We start from the raw sequence: 17,675 nt of genomic DNA, 5'->3' as shown, positions 1-17,675 counted from the left end.
CTTCAATATTTTTAGTTTGCTTATAGTTCTATGATTTCAGAATGGCAATATGTGCAGTTCAGAGGAAAATAATGGATCAAAAGTATGCTTCTTTTACCATTATCTAGGGTAATGGTAATGATAGTAAGCAGTGTAGTCACTGCACACTATCAGTCCATCACAATTAACAACTAAATAATGACAGGATTTTCAAAGGACTTTAAGTGGATGCTCTCAACGGATGATTTGATTTAATTATCTTTTGATTTGCTGGATATCCACTATGTCCAAGGAACTATACCTCATACTGAAATAAATACTATGACATATAGTAACCCGGTCTCTAAAGAATGCATTCTAGCCAGAAATATGCATATTAAAGGATAATTAACAATATTTGGGGAGTTCCCATCATGGCTCAGTGAAGACAAATCTGACTAGTATCCATGAGGATGCAGGTTCAATCCCTGGCCCTGCTCAGTGGGTTAAGGACCAGCGTTACCATGAGCTGTGGTGTAGGTTGCAAATGCGGCTCGGGAACCTGAGTTGCCGCAGCTGTGGTGTAGGCCAGCGGCTACAGCTCCAATTCGACCCCTAGCCTGGGAACCTCCATATGCCACGGGTGTGGCCCTAAAATATATATATATATATATATATATGTTTATATATATACACATATTTGACCCATTAGATAACCTAGTTAATCAAGTTATTCACGACTTTGTCCTAGCCCTAGTCCAGCCAATTCATTCCCCTCTGCTATGCCTCTCACACTCTGCCACACAAAACTGCTTACTATTCTCCAAACACTCATATTTTCCTATTGTTGTTCAGTTCCTAAGACATTTATTGAGTATTCATTATGTACAAGGCACTATGTTTGATATTAGGTATTCAAAACTAGGACTTTTTTTTTCAAGGAACTTACAATATAGTAGAGGAAACAGACATGCAGAGTTACCACAATATAATAAGTGCTACAGTAGAAGAATATCCAAGCAAGCACTGAAGAGAGGGGGCCAAACCTAGTCTGGAGACTTAGGACAGATACCCAAGAAGAAATGATGCTCAGAAGCTTATTCTTAAAGGATACATTCATTTATCCATTCCCATGAGCCTGTCATTTTCTATAAAACTCCCATTCTTCTCTATACTAATAGATTTTTATCCATGTCCCCTCATTTCGGACATTTATTCTAACCTTTTTTTTTTTTTTTTTTTTTTTGCTTTTTAGGGCCGCATTCGTGGCATATGGGAGTTCCCAAGCTAGGGGGTTGATTCAAAGCTGCAGCTGCCAGGCTACAACATAGCCACAGCAATGCAGGATCTGAGCCACATCTGTGACCTACACTACAGCTCACAGCAATGCCAGATCCTTAACCCACTGAGCAAGGCCAGGGATTGAAACTGCATCCTCATGGATACTAGTCAGATTCGTTTCTGCTGAGCCGCAAAGCGAACTCCTCTATTGTAATACTTTAAAATGACATAATAGTTGGTTTTTTATATATATATACTATTGCCTTCACCAAATTGTTAGCTCCTTGACACTTATCTTGTTTACCTTTGTATTTCCAATGTTTAGCATGGGACCCATCATACAGTAAATAGTAATTTTTTTAATTGTTGGGTTGCACGTACCAAGTGAGTAATAAATAAAATAAGCACTATCAAGAAATAGATACCATAAGGAATTCAGTGGAGGATGAAATCAGTTCTAAATGGGTAGGCAAAAAGGAGAGACTTGAACTGGGTCTTGAAAAACAGGATCTAGACAGCCTCAGGAGAGTCATTTCAGCTAGAAAACCAAAAAATGACCTAAGGTCCAAAAAAGTAGAACTCCACTTTTTCAGAGATAAAGGAAGTTCAGAAATAGCTCGAGGATTGGACTGAGAACTAGAAGTAAAGTTGAGCTAATTAGAAAAGTCATTGGTTCCTGGGCATCACACCAGAAAAAAAAAAGAAAGAAAGAAAGAAAAAAAGAAATAAATAAAATTTTTAAAAAAGTCATTGGCCCAAGGCTCCAGAAGAAACTAAATGGTATTTTCTTAAAAAAACAAATAGAAATAGAAGCTGTAATATAGTAACTTACCTACCGTGCATGTAATATACACCCCAGAATTTCTCTAACTGTAATGAATGAGTTGGGCATATTCTTCATAACTGAATTCAACATGTTCTATACATCAGTGGATCTTATAAGAATTGATAGAAAAATGCGACCAAGGCCATGGCTCCCTCAAACAGGATTTTGAAAAAAGAGAGCCAAGAATCACCAAAAGTGGGGAAGAAATGCAACTTTAGGTCATAGGAAAAAGCAGTTAGTTGCCCACTGCAGTGTTTTATCACACAATTCTACTAAAGAGCAATCTTTTCCTTAATTTTTAAAAGTTTCTCATAGATAATGATGCCCTATGAGAAACAAAGTAGGACAAGACTACACGTTTACTTTGATAATGTTATCTGACACATATTCATTATATACATAATATTTATTGTTTTACGTGGTGCATAATCATGAATAGAAAGGAAAGTTGTAAAATGTCACTTGTTTTGCAACTTTGCCTGAGGCCAGTCATGCTACTCATCCACTTACTACAGTTACATATCAGTTTCCAAAAACGAAACTCGTAATTTCTAGAGACAATTCAGGATTCTAGAGGTGAATTTTTAAAAGTTATCTATTGTTATCTTGGACAATAACCTGGGAAGGCACAGATATAGAATATGCTATAATCCCATCTTTAAGAAAGGAGAGACACAGGACAGGGGCTGGGCTTGGAATATAAGGTATAGCTAAGCAAAGACAGAACCACAGTCGACATGGGTGGGATGAAGATCCTTTTCCTCATGTGAAAAACTGAAAGATGAGAAGGAGAAGCAGAAGCACTGTGACCATATATTTCTAAGCTCTGTTAATTAGAATATAAAGGAAAAATAAATATGTGTGTTCTCAGTATAAAAATTATACAATTGGTATTCCCGTCGTGGCTAGGCAGAGACAAATCTGACTAGTATCCATGAGGACACAGGTTCGATCCCTGGCCTCACCCAGTGTCCTAAGGATCCAGTGTTGCTGTGAGCTATGGTGTATAGCGCAGTTGTGGCTCCCATCTGGCATTGCTATGGCTGTGGCGTAGGCCAGTGGCTACAGTGCCAATTTGACCCCTACCCTGGGAACCTCTATATGCCATGGTTGCAGCCCTAAAAAGACCAAAAAAAAAATTTATATAATGAATCAAAAGATTATAAACACAACTTTATGATCACCATTTTGCAATAATTTTTATTTGAATAACAAAGCCTGAAAAGGCACAGAAGTTTTGTTTTTTGCTTATAACATCTCTGAGGGGTGAAAACAAATACAACACAACCTTATTTCTTTTTTTTCTTTTTTTTCTTTTTTTTTTGTCTTTTTGCTATTTCTTTGGGCCGCTCCTGCGGCATATGGAGGTTCCCAGGCCAGGGGTCTAATCGGAGCTGTAGCCACCAGCCTACGCCAGAGCCACAGCAACGCGGGATCCGAGCCGCGTCTGCAACCTACACCACAGCTCACGACAACGCCGGATCCTTAACCCACTGAGCAAGGGCAGGGACTGAACCCGCAACCTCATGGTTCCTAGTCCGATTCGTTAACCACTGCGCCACGACAGGAACTCCCACAACCTTATTTCAATTCAAGAAATATTTAGTACAGAATATGTGCTCAACACAGTATTGGATGCCATTCTCTTCTGAAAAGTATAGACTTATAGTCATGAATACTTAAATGCATATGTGTCTCCTTGTTGAATAGCCTTCTTCCTGCATAGTGATAGCTGCACCATCTTTTCCACTCCAAATTCCTCTTTGTTTTTTTTTCCCCCAAAAAAGGCAATATTTTAACTTATGCATGCCATTGAAGAAAAGACCTCTTCCATTGGGTTTGACATAAACTAATTGTCTCAAACCATAATTACCCATTCTTGAAGTGCTTATATAAATTCAAACTTTGTCAGGAACTTCAAAATAGAAACAATATTTAAACTCCAAAAAGTAACTGATCTGAGGTCTACAGGATACTTTGGTGCTGGGGGCTGACAAAGAGAAGACTAAAAACAGCATGGCAATGTCATTTGCCATTAACCCTTTCTGCAGCCCTTGTCCTTCAGTACAGACCTATAACAAGAGCATTTGCATTTGCATGTAGTCAAGACCGCATTAACCACACTGCTCAGAAGTGTGTCTTTACTTCACTTTGCCATAGATTCAGCAGAATTATAAAGTGGTTTGTCTTTTTTTTTTTTTTGCTATTTCTTGGGCCGCTCCCGCGGCATATGGAGGTTCCCAGGCTAGGGGTCCAATCGGAGCTATAGCCACCGGCCTACGCCAGAGCCACAGCAACGAGGGATCCGAGCCGCGTCTGCAACCTACACCACAGCTCACGGCAACGCCGGATCGTTAACCCACTGAGCAAGGGCAAGGACCGAACCCGCAACCTCACGGTTCCTAGGCGGATTTGTTAACCACTGTGCCACGACGGGAACTCCAATTTGTCTTTTTTAATTAAAAAAAAAAAAGATTCAAACTCTGGTAAGAAAACAACCTCAAAATTCAGGATTGTTGTTGTTGTTGTTGCTATTTCCTATTGCTTTTTAAGAATGAGCACTACAAATTTCAGTCAACTTAAAATGAAATCATAGTAAGAACTTTAAGGTGGAGAGTAATGTCCAGAAATCTATTTAGAGGCAATATAGAGAGTAGTTAAGAACATAAGATTTATGGACTCTCTACTCCAGAAGACTTCCTCATGCTTTGGTCCTCTACTTTTTTTTATGGGAGGTATACTCATTTTGCGACAAGTCATTGTGTTGTATATTTATGAATGATAATTTTTTCTGTATGTATGTCTTATTTCTATTTTTTAAAAAAAGAACGAAGTATTGATTCTGGAACTAACCTACTTGGATTTGAATCCTGGTTCCAAAACTTATTATCCATGTGACTTTGGGGTAAACTCCTTAACCTTTTGTGCTTGTTTCTACAACTGTAAAATGAGAATGATAGTAATAGTACTTGCCCCATGCAGTGGCTATAGGATTTTACATTCAATATGTAAAACATGTAGGACACTGCCTTACAAGTGACAAGCTCTGTAGAGGTATTATACTTATTAACAGGAACCCATTTGCTTCTTTAACCATTCTAGAATAAGAATCCTTAGGCTATCCTTTTTTAAAAAAAAATCATTAAAGGGGATTTCCCAATTTCTTCTAGACTTTTCATTGCTTTGTCAAACTGCTCATTTTCCTTTGTTTTATAAAGAGTACCATGGAGAATAATTATTTTTCATTTTCTCTCTAGATTTAATATAAAAAAGTGACTGAAATACATACCATAAGACATTTTCAAATATATTAAATATCCTCACTGATATATAGGCATCAGTCCACTTTTCAAATACACTTTTAAGTCTGCTTTTTATATTTATTTTTTTTTGGGGGGGGTCTTTTTGTCTTTTCTTAGGGCTGCACCCGCAGCATATGGAGGTTCCCAAGCTAGGGGTCAAATCGGAGCTATAGCCACTGGCCTACACCACAGCCACAGCAACTCAGGATCCAAGCCACGTCTGCAACCTGCACCACAGCTCAGGTAATGCCAGATCCTTAACCACTGAGAGAGCCCAGGGATCAAACCCACAACCTCATGGTTCCTAGTCGGATTAGTTTCCACTGTGCTGTGAATGGGAACTCTGGGAACCAGTTTTTACTCAATGAAACAGACATTAAATACTGAGTATCTATTATATATTCAGTATTGTGCAAGATGCTATACAAGGAAGTTATGACATAGAGACAAGGCATTAACAATAGAAAAACATTTAATAACAATATAAACTTTTTAAAAAAAACTTGTATGTAATTATAAATAGATGATATAAATAATATATATACTTCTAGTTCAAAAGAATTGAATTTTTTAGGATCAAAATAGGAGTAAAAGGCATCATAGAGAATATTTATGATTTGGATATAAGCAGAATAATAAAATATATTCCAGATGAGAATAAGAGCATGAATAAAGGCATAACAAAAGTGTAAGACATATTGGGGCAATAGTGAGTAAACAAGTATGTTGAGAGAGAACATTTTTGTAAGGTGGTAAAAGAAAATAAGCAGGAAAAGAGACTTGAGATAAAGGTGTTCAGAATCTTGAAACACAGACTTAAAAAATGTGAACTTTATGCCATAGGAAAGATAATATTTGTAGGTTTGCTTCAGAAGAAAGAGGTATTTAAAATAGCTATTTTAGAAAAATTCACCTAGTGGCTGCATTTAGGATGAACTGGAAACAAATGGGAGAGAATGCTGTCTTCAGCAGAAATTATTAGTTAACAGGTTATTCCCATACCCCCAGAAATGTTAAGGATCTGTATTTGAGCATCAACCATAGGAATGAGAAGGAAAAAAATGGGGATGATATTTTTAAAAATCATTACTATAATTTAATTACTGCTGTGCTGCTGTGCAGCTAAGGAATCAGCAATGATCCCAAGGTTTCAAATTTAAATGATTAGGCAGATAGAAACACCATTAACAGAAGAGAGAAGGGGAGAGACTGTACCTGTTTGGGGGTATATCCTGAAGATAAATATGAAGAGTTTGGATTTAGGTAGACTGCATTGAAGAAAACGCTAAAACCTTCTATTGCATGAGACTTCTAGTCAGAAACAGAAATGGAGATCAGCAATGGGAAAGAGCAGAAACTAGGAGGGCTTGGACTTCATTTAGGGACTTTCATTTGAAGATTAAAAACTTTAGCGGCCTTCCTTTTAGGTGACTCATCTAGAATGTGAGAGCTAGTTTGACAGATTAAATCTGGGGTGGGCATGTTTCCCATTCCATCCTGGTCCTTTTTACTGGAAGGAAAAGGTCCCGGTTCAGCTCACAAATAAACAGAAAGTTAAAAGCTACTCAGTGGAATCAACATGTAAGGAAAACCAGAACTTTCTTTTCAAAAAAAAAAAATCTGAAGTTGGAGTTCCCGCTATGGTACAGTGTGTTAAGAACCTGACTGCAGTGGCTCAGGTCATTGTGGAGGTGCAAGTTTGATCCCTAGCCCAAGCGCAGTAAGTTAAAGGATCCAGCATTGCCAGCTGCAGTATAGATCGCAGCTGTGGCTTGGATTCGATACCTGGCCAGAGAACTTCCATATACAATGGGTGCAGCCATTAAAAAAAAAAAGTCTGAAGCTGACAGTAGCATTCATGAAGAGGGTCACTAGGTACTTTGTGTGTAAACCTAAATTTTATCCCAAACAACAAGCATTGGAAGAGCCTTAAGAATTGCCCAATAAAGTCATCCAGTATTAACCAAAATCTGAGAAACAGAAACCTGATTAAAATAAAAAAAGTCCTTATTTGGGGTCTGTTAGGACTGCAGCCCAGGAGACAAAAGATTCAGGAAGCACTTGAATTGTGTTCAGGAAGCACTTGAATTGTGTTTTGATGGACTACAAAATGGGGGAGGCAAGAACCACAGTTCATTATATGAATTATCAATAACTACAATTGGAGCTGCAAGAAGTAAGTGTGCTTAAGTAAAGATTGGTTGGAGTCCAAAATGTTTGCATGGTTAGAAGTGAGAACAACCTTGAGACACAATGTTGCAACCAGCAGATGTTTTTAAAAACCTTGGGTTAGGTATAGTTCACAGAAAGTTCAGGTTCTCAGGAAATGCCTGAGACCAGGTGCTCAGTGGCTGCCCAAATTCATTCTTGCATGCCTGAACTATGATTACTGCATTACAATTTCAATTTGTCATCACTAGCAATTGCCTAAGCCTGATCATATAGTAATCTAGTGGGCTGGTGTTCTGGTTGTAATTAGAAAAATTTCTGGAAATTTTAAACTGCCTAACAGATCATTAGAGGTCTGGCAAATGGATTTCATACAAATTCCTCCATGACATGAATATAAATATATTTTAATCACAGTTTGTATGTTTTCACCCTGGACTGAAGCCTTCCCTTACAGACAGGCTACTGCCTTTTCTGGGGCTAAAGTTCTTTTGGAAAAAAAATTTTTTCCTACTTGAGGAACTTCTCTTGAATTTCATAATAATTCAGGAACCCATTGTCTGGGTCAGTTACTTGGACAAGTCTGCACTGTTTGGCTGGTTTTTACAATATTTTACTGCACTTCACACACTAAATTCTCCTAGTGGAATGCACTAGCAGCATTATTATTAAGACTCAATTGGCAAAATTCATACAGGCTGTCCAACTACCTTAACCAAAAGCATTGTCACTGGTCCTTCTAAATCTCAGGCCCACCCCTTTGGAACTCATAAACTCTCATGTTTTGAGACAGTCACAGGATGACCAGTGCAATTGGTTCCTGCTTCTTTTGACCCACAAATAATATTGTGACCCACGGAAACTTCATCTATTGGAAAAGACCCCTGCAGAAGAATTTCATCCACCTTGTTGAGAAGGTTCCTGTCAGGTATGGCTAACCATGTCTTGTGCCACCAAATCCCAAGGAATAGGTTCCTGGTTTCACATGACACCCTAAAGAAAGTGATGAAATCTGGCTAATCTGCCCCTTATCTGGTAACCTGAAAGTAATGATTTTCCAGAATTAAAGCAGACACATCTGATGATCCAGCTTTCCCCAAATATCCAAACCATGCCTGTTAGAAGTTTGTCACTGAAACTCTGATGATAACATAATGCTTCAGATGATCTCCAATGCCTATGATTTTGATAACATATGGACTTTAGATAAAGAGTGCCTGAGAGAGTCTCCCTCCTGCCCCTTCTTGTTACATAAATACCACTTCAATATGTTTCCCATCTGTGCACTTTCCCTCTAATATGAGACAGTACACTCACAAAAGGCCCTTCCTGATATTGAGGGACAAAAAGCCACTTAAATTGGAAATCGTGACTTTTGATCATAATGCTTTTAGAGAAAAATCTTAATTAAAAGGGGAAAATGTGAAAAATTAATAAACAGAAAACTATATTAAATAGAGTCAGGAGACCATAGGGAGAAACTCTCATTCCATATGACAACAGCAGAGCCTAAGAGGAAGAAAATGCCCCCTCTCCTTTCATGGTAACAGCTCAGCTAATGAAAAGCTATGGCCTCTGTATACTGTAGCCCTCCAAGCTTTCCTCCTCTATAAGAGTTCTTCTTCCCTTGCCTGTGCAGGCACTTGCTTGCGGCTTGCCATGGTTGCAGACCTCGATGACAATGCTCTGCAGGTACTCAATAAGCCCATCTTTGCTGGAGAAATAATTGGCAGTCTATTTGTTTTAGATCAACAAGTGTTACCTACATATAGATAATCACTCACAAAATGTTAAAATATATGACATTTCCCTTAGAAAATATAAAAGGAAAAACCATTTAAGCTTTTACAAAAGCCTTAAAAATCTATGATCAGGTCAAGGAACAGTTAGAGAAAAAAAATAAAGTCTAGTGCAATCTTCATGTGTCAGCAGCAATGAAGAAGAAGAAGAGGGGGAGGAGGAAGAGGAGGAGGAAGGGGAGGAAGAGGACAACTACATAAGGAAGAATATAAACATTTTCTTGGATTGCAAATGATTACATTGGTTGCCAAAAGATGTTTTGGTTCCAATGTCTAATGCCAATTGCAAAATTATTGCCAGTCAAATAACCCTAGGAACTCCTTTTGTTAAATCTAATGTCTTCTTTCTTTCATAAATCTAATTATATGATGTTCAAGGAAATTAAGCCAAACACTAAGTCACTTCTTGAGTAAATTCTTTTATAATATATTCCACTATATCTGGAATATATTTGAATATATTCAAATCTATATTGAATAATCAGAAATAAAATCACCTTCTAGGAGATGTCAAATTTTCTCCTTAAGATCAGTACAAGGACAACTTTCATTGTCTGAGATTCTGTAAACAGAAAATTATGTATCCCACCTACCATACCAATTATGAAACATAATCATTACTAAGTTATAAAAATAATTCTTCCAATTATCAGAATTCCAATCTGAATTTTAATTCTTATAGACAGTAAAATCATAGAAAAACAACACACTAAAAATGAGCAGAAAGAGAAAGAGGAAATTAATCCATCAAATAATCGCCAAGCTCTCCTATGAACCAAGAACTTGGCATTTTGAATGATACAAAGTAGAAATGTAGGACATAGCTTCTGCACTAAGTAGTTTTAAAATATAGTTGGATATTAAAATCTAAAAGGAAAACCATATGTCTTGGTGATATTTCATTGATTTTTCCATTCATCTTAAGTCTAGAGGAATTGATAAGAAGGAAGTATCATTCTGAAAGAGATAATCAGGGAAGTCTTCATGGTATTTGAACAAGACTTTGAAGAATAAATAGGAAATCTTACAGCCATCCAAAATTCAGCAATGCCCTTAATCTGACTCTTTGGTGGAAATCTGTCAATTCATTTCAAAATTCTTCACTTGGTGGTACAAATTGATGAGTCAGAAGATCTTTGTTTGAGAAGATCTTCTGCTGTTCAGGCTCGTTTAAAAGATTCTACAGTGGGCCGTTAGTATCTAGGGGTTCCATGTCCACAGCTTCAACCAACTGAAGATCAAAAATATTGAGGGGAAAATTCCAGAAAGTTACCAAAAGCAAAACAGGCAACTATTTACATAGAATTTACATTGTATTCGGTACTATAAGTTATTTAGAGATGATTTAATGTATATGGGTGGATAAGCATAGGTTATATGGAAATACTACACCATTTTAATATAAGGGACTTGAGCATCTATGGATTTTAATATCCATGGGGTCTTGGAACCAATCCCTCGTGGATTCCAAGGGCCAACTGTATTCTACTCTAATTTCAAATCTAGGATCTGGTCAAAAATTACTACCACAGCCTGTTAGTTGCCTCAGCTCCACAGAAGAAGAGCATCACCAAAACTACCAAAAAGTAAAATTTTCTTTTCTCTGAAGGAAAAAGATTTTGTCATAAATCCGAAGAGATTCATTTCATCATTTTTCCACTCATTTATACTATTTTTGAATAAAATGCACCACCAAGAACAGTATGATCCTCGCTATGGGAGGAGCAGGAAAGAAATATTCAAAGTAGAAAGCATACTAACCTGGAGTTCCCATCATGGCTCAGTGGAAACAAATCTGACTAGCATCCATGAGGACGCAGGTTCGATCCCTGGCTTCGCTCAGTGGGTTAAGGAGGATCCAGGGCTGCTGAGAGCTGTGGTGTAGGTCAGGTCCCGAGTTGCTATAGCTGTGGCATAGGCTAGCAGCTACAACTCCAATTCGACCCCTAGCCTGGGACCTCCATATGCCTCAGATGCAGTCCTAAAAAGATTAAAAAAAAAAAAAAATAGAGAAAGCATACTCACCTGACAGCAGCAGAACAGTGTGTCTTAAATGCCTTAATGTTCCTGAATAGGGCTTTCCTAATTAGTTTTAAGGTGACCCCAGAAGGTATTTTAACAGCTACCAAAGAAATGCATACTCCTCAGATGAACATAAATAGAGCTGGGTTACTGCATTCTTTCCTCCTAAACTAAGTGGCAGATTATTCACACAGCTTTTAGGACAGAAAGAGTATAAGCATAAGTAATATCATTAATGTCCATTCTTTTAGATTAATAGAGTTATTAGCTCCTAAGGAGAAAGAGTTTCAATCTATTTGGAAGTATTTAGAAAGCCCTATTTTAAAAAATGCATGTTGAATTCATAAAAACCAAAGAGTAAATTTTAGCTTTTTCAAAACTGACCTTCATCCATCCATTGGATTCAAATTGCTTTCTAAATGGCCACGATCTCAAGTTTCAATCACTTATTTTTCAAGTAGTACAATAATGTATGAACATTTTAATGTTTCCAGATAGCAGGATTTTAATAGAATGTGGCTTTCGATTTAATCTTTGGCTGTATCTATTTGTGAATGACCCTGAAGGTTATAATGACAGTAATATGTCATTTGTTAAAGCCCAGATGTAAATCTTATGCAACTATGAAACTGGTGCTTATAAGTGATAACTAAATAATAGTAAATCTGGCCAAATGTCACTCAGTATCTACACCTCAGTGTAGTTTTGCTGTGCACATTTAATTTATTGTGTCCATATCCCATAAGTAGGCAATATGGCTTACTTTGTCAACAAAACAATTTGATCTTAGAGTGATATTAATACAGTGGGGAGTTGAGAAGTCTTAGGAACATCCCTAAGGAATGTCAAGGGTCTATATTAAGGAAGCAATACAATTAATCTGTTATTTGGTCTTATTTTTGAACCAATCCAAAAACAACATGCTTGAACTTTTTTTTTTTTTGAACTTTTAATACTGTATTACAATCTGCACAATTGGAACCAATAAGGTCTATCTATGGTTGATGAATGTTTCCAAAAACATTATATGTGTTGTGACCTTAACATTGCTTTAAAAAGTAAAGTCTAATTTTAAAAACCATTATATTGGCAAAGTGCTGTGTAAGTCTAATTTCAAAATGTTGTTTAACACTATAGTGCTAATACACAATTTCATTAGAACATCTACAAATGAGCCTGAGAAATCTTAAACCAACTTGCATTAGGTCTAGCAGTGGTGCTGTGATCACTGTCCCTAATCTGATTTTCATCAACAACAATATGAAAGGTCTCTAAGGAAATTATTTTAAATGAACTCAAAACCATGAATTTAATTTGGTTTTCAATTGCAAGAAATTGATTCAATATTATCTTGGATGCAAATTAGCACTACTTTTTTTTTTTTTTTTTTTTTGGTCTTTTGAGGGCCGCACCCAGAGCATATGGAGGATCCCAGGCTAGGGGTCCAGTCGGAGCTATAGCCACAGGGCTATACCACAGCGATGCAGGATCCAAGCTGCACCTGCAACCCACACCACAGCTCACTCAATGCTGGATCCTTAACCCACTGAGAGAGGCCAGGGATCGTACCTGTGTCCTCATGGATGCTAGTCAGGTTCGTTTTCCTCTGAGCCATTCCCAAATTATCTCTATTAATTTACTATCTGGAATTTTGTGGATGCTCAATATTTCAAATTTTTGAGCCATAGTGCTATACTTTTAGGTAGAGTTTTAGTCTTCCTCAATTTATAAATGAGGAAATCAAGTCCTGAAGAGAACTTAGATTTTCCCAAGACCACATCTAATTGAGTAGCAAAGTTGGTTTTTGAATCAATGTCTCTTAATTTAAAATCAAGTGATTTTCACAGAAAAAAAAAAAAAGATGAGAGATGACTATTTGTAGAAAAGAAAATTTTATCTATTATCTCCATGCCAGAATATTCTTTATTGTAAATCTGTCTTTTGAATGCTATAATTAAATGCAGTTATCCTATCTATTAATTTCCTAGGGCTGCAGTAACAAGGTACCACAGAATGGGTGGCTTACAACACCAAAAATGTATTCTTTCACACAGTTCTGCAGGCCAGAGGTCTGAAGTCAAGGTGGTCACTAGGGTTGGTTCTTTCTGGGGCTCTGAGGAAGAATCTGCTCCAAGCCCCTCTTCTAGCTTCTGGTGGTTGCTGGAAATCCCTGCCATTCTTTTGGTTTGTGCGTAACCCCAATCTCTGACTCTTTGTGGTCAGGCTGCTCCAAATGGCTGTTCTCTTGCTCTCTGCACATCCCCGCTTTACCTACACCCTAAGCACAGGAACGACCTTCCCACTTACTTGCCCCAGGCCCCAGCTAATGATAGCTTATCAAAGAGGTGGTAAGGGGCATAATCCTCACTGGTTTCCCTGGTAACTAATGAGCCAACACTTTTTCCCCCAACCCCCTCCAAGTGAAGACTGCTACCTCGCCCTGACCACCGCCATCTGCGTCACATTGGTGGGGGGGGGGGCCTTCAGACATGTAAATTCCCTCATCCATTAAGCCATTCATATCTCTGATGCTGCCTCTGGCCTCTTTCTTCTGCCTTGAAGCTGGGCAAGCATGGGGCCTTGTAGGCTTGTGAGGGTCCAGCCCAACAGCCTCCATAGTCACCTGACATTCCCCTGTGTGTCTCTCTTGGTCTCTGAGTCTTTGATCTTAAAAGGACACCAGTTATTTTGGATTTAGGGCCTACTCTAATCCATTATGAACACATCTTAACCTGCAAAGAACCTACTTCCAGATAAGGTCACAGTCTAAGTTTCTGGATGGACATGAATTTTGAGGGGATACTATTTAATCCAGTACTTCTTCTTACCTAAATGGTAATAGGGGGTAATTAGGAAACATTTTTTTTTTTCCTGTTCTGAGTTAACTGAACTTTTTTTTGCTTATAGATTTTATATATATTTTTTCAACATTTTATGGATCATTAAAAAGGATTTCCAAATTACAATCATTACTATCCTCTAAATGATTAATCAAATTTAAATAATTTCAAAATTATGGGAGTTCCCACTGTGGCACAGTGGAAATGAACCCGACTAGTATGCATGAGGATGTGGGTTTGATCCCTGGCCTCACTCAGTGCGTCAGGGATCTCGCAGTGCCATGAGCTGTGGTGTAGAAGCAGTTGCAACTGGGATCCTGCATTGCTGTGGCTGTGGTGTAGGCTGGAAGCTGCATCTGCAATTGAGCCCTAGCCTGGGAACTTCCATATGCCATAGATGCAGCCCTCAAAGCAAAAAATACCCAAAAAACAAAAACAAAATTATGACATGTATGTCCTATGGATTCAGAGCTCATCATGTTAGATATGATGTACCAGTTATAAAAACTTAACTAAAAATAAAGAAATTGGAATTATACACACACACACACACACACACACACATATACACACATTATATATACACACACACACACATATATATATATATATTTTAGGGCCACACCCTTGGCATATGGAGGTTCCCAGGCTGGGGTCCAATGGGAGCTGTAGCCGCTGGCCTATGCCAGAGTCACAGCAACATAGGATCCAAGCCCCATCTGCGACCTACACCACAGCTCACGGCAACGCCAGATTCTTAACCCACTTGTGAGGCCAGGGATCGAACTCGCAACCTCTTGATTCCTAGTCTGATTCGTTTCCACTGCACCACGATGGGAACTCCCTGGAATTATATGTTGTCTTTCTACAAGAAAGTAGACTGAACTAATGGCTAGGCATATCTATGTGTCCTTTAAAGCTAGGTCTAAGAGAAATTACCAGTGCCCAAGTGAACAGCGAAAGAATCTAAAGGAAATACAAACTCAACTCTGTTGGAAAATTTTGAACCAAATAGTGCTCTCCAAGTAGGGAAAAACAACAAAACAATATTGTACCTATGCATAGAAAATGTGCAAATCCAGGAAAGAAGGCATTGCTCTAGAAACTCATAGGAAACATTTATTTCTAAAAAATAAGAAACGGAAGAAAATCTTAGAAGGCAGCTATTTTGCATCTTCGGAAAAGATAAAAGAAGCGGCCTCTGGAACTAAAGCAGGGACATAATAAAGTGAGATAAAGCAGAAACACTAAAGCTGAAAAATAAAACATATAAAATGTATTAATAGAATCAAAATCTGCCCTGGACATAAAATAACAGAATCAACACTACAGAAAAACAAATCAGTGTCAAGGAAAACAAAGTTTTGACCCTCCATAGAATACAGTGAAAATGGTCAAAGCTAAACATGACGGGAAAAGTTTACACATTAAATTTTCTGGAGCATGGAAAAATGGACACAACACTCTCCATGTCAACTTCAAATTTCTGGGAGAAAAAAACCCAGTTGGCCTCACTAGGTTCTAATGTTCAACCAAGCAACAGGTTGGATACTAGGTTCTAATATCCAACCAAGCCAGAGACCTATTTCTTTTGACTATACGAGAGACCAGAGAGCTGTTTATTTGTCAGCCAGGCATATTCCCCCAAAGCTATCTACTACAGATCCCAAATACGAAAACAAAAAATTAGATAGATAGATAGATGCCTGGATAGATGCATAGATAAGTAGGCAGAGAGACTCAAATATGGATTTACATATAGATAAATGAATAATTATCAATTTAATTAAATATTAATATTTTCTAAAGCAATTCAACCAACATGCATATATTGGAAACCTATTATTATTTTATTTGCACTGTGGGTCACATTCCTTTTTAGCTGGGTTAGATACACATAAAACACTTGACGATTATTATTTTAGTTCCACCACACCTTTTTTAAAGATAATATCCTAAGTGCTGCTTCAAAGTACCAAAATGAATAAAACAGTTATTACTTTCCTGGGGTTTGCACAATACACTCTCCCAAATTCCTTTTTTTCTAAACTTAGATGATTCCTCAAGGATTTACCATTCTCGTCCTTTCTCTCTCTACTTGTCCCTTGGCCATTATATCTAGTCTCATGTTTCAACCACCACCTGTATTAGGAATTAACAGATGAATTGCTATTACAGTGTATCATATGTTTAAATAGAGCTTCACGGTTGGTATGCTCATATATGCTGTCTCAGTTAATCTTCAGAGCAACACTGAACACTACGTGCTAGGAAGTGAAAGATTCTTCTGTCAGGAGATAATATTTTATCTGAGCTTGATGGATTAATAGAGACCTTCCAGGCAAAGGGAAGAAGAGCTTCCCAAAAAGAGAGAAGGAGCAAATCTAAAAGTACAGAGAAGTACAGCTCCATAGTCGGATGGTGCCCAAAAGACTCAAAAGATGCAGCAGGAGATGAGGCTAGAGGGGTATACAAGAGCTATAGAATAAAGGGTCTTGTATACTGTGCTAAGACATTTTTATTTTTACTGTATAAAATAAGAAACCACTTGATGGTTTTATTCAAGGGAGTGATATGATTTTGTTTAAGTTTTTTTCAATAGTTACAAAAATGAAAAATAACAAGTTACCAGGAGTGAGATGATGAAAGGCCGAACTAATGCAGTGGCAGTGAGAGACGAGTTTGAGAGACGTTCAGAAAATGGAATTTATAGGATTTAAGTAATGGTTTGATGAGCAATGAGAGAGATGGAGGAGCTGAATGTGATACCTAAGGTTCTGGTTTAGAGGACTGGGTTCATAGGAGGCCCCTTCAAAGTGCTAGGGAGCACAGGGAGATTGGCAGAGGTGGAGGGGAAGAGGAGATAAGTATTTTGTAGATGTTACATCTAAAGTATCTAAGAAATTCACATGCAGATGTTCTATAAGCAGCCCTAAATGAGGACCTGGAGAGTAATGTCTGGATTTAAGATCACGATCGAGCATTTTTTCTCTTCTAGAACCCTCCCTCTTTAGGATAATAAAGGAGAAATATAGGAAGAACAGGAAAAAAAAAAAAAAAAAAGAGGGAGACTTCTGTTTCTGTTCTTTAGGTAGATGAAAAGGCAGGAATGGTGGGAAAGGTAGACTTTTATCTGAGCCTGTTTCCTTCCTGCCCTCCTCTCTCATCCGCCAAAAATAGATGCTCTGTGGTTAGGCAGCCAAGTAGCAGTTTGCCACATGGTGGAAGATTCTGAACACACAACTTAGGGTTTGAAGTTTTCTCAGGAGGAGATGGGAGACTATTGAAGAGAAATAAGATGATCTTAGTATTTATATTTATCATGTATAGGTAGATTAGGTGGATTTAAATTATAGAGGGAAAACCATAATGTTAATTGGAATAGAGTGAAGACGAAGGAGGAATTAAGACCAACTGAAGAAGGCATCTGGAGATGTTACTAATACCTATGTTGCCTCGGTTTCCTCCTCCTCTGCAA

This window comes from Sus scrofa, chromosome 3 (genome assembly GCF_054392235.1).
Source record: "Sus scrofa isolate SSC_HxYL_T2T_F1_AM1 chromosome 3, Sscrofa_HxYL_maternal_Yorkshire_Landrace_v2.0, whole genome shotgun sequence".
NCBI lineage: Eukaryota > Metazoa > Chordata > Mammalia > Artiodactyla > Suidae > Sus > Sus scrofa.
Note: the sequence above shows the minus strand (reverse complement) of the source record.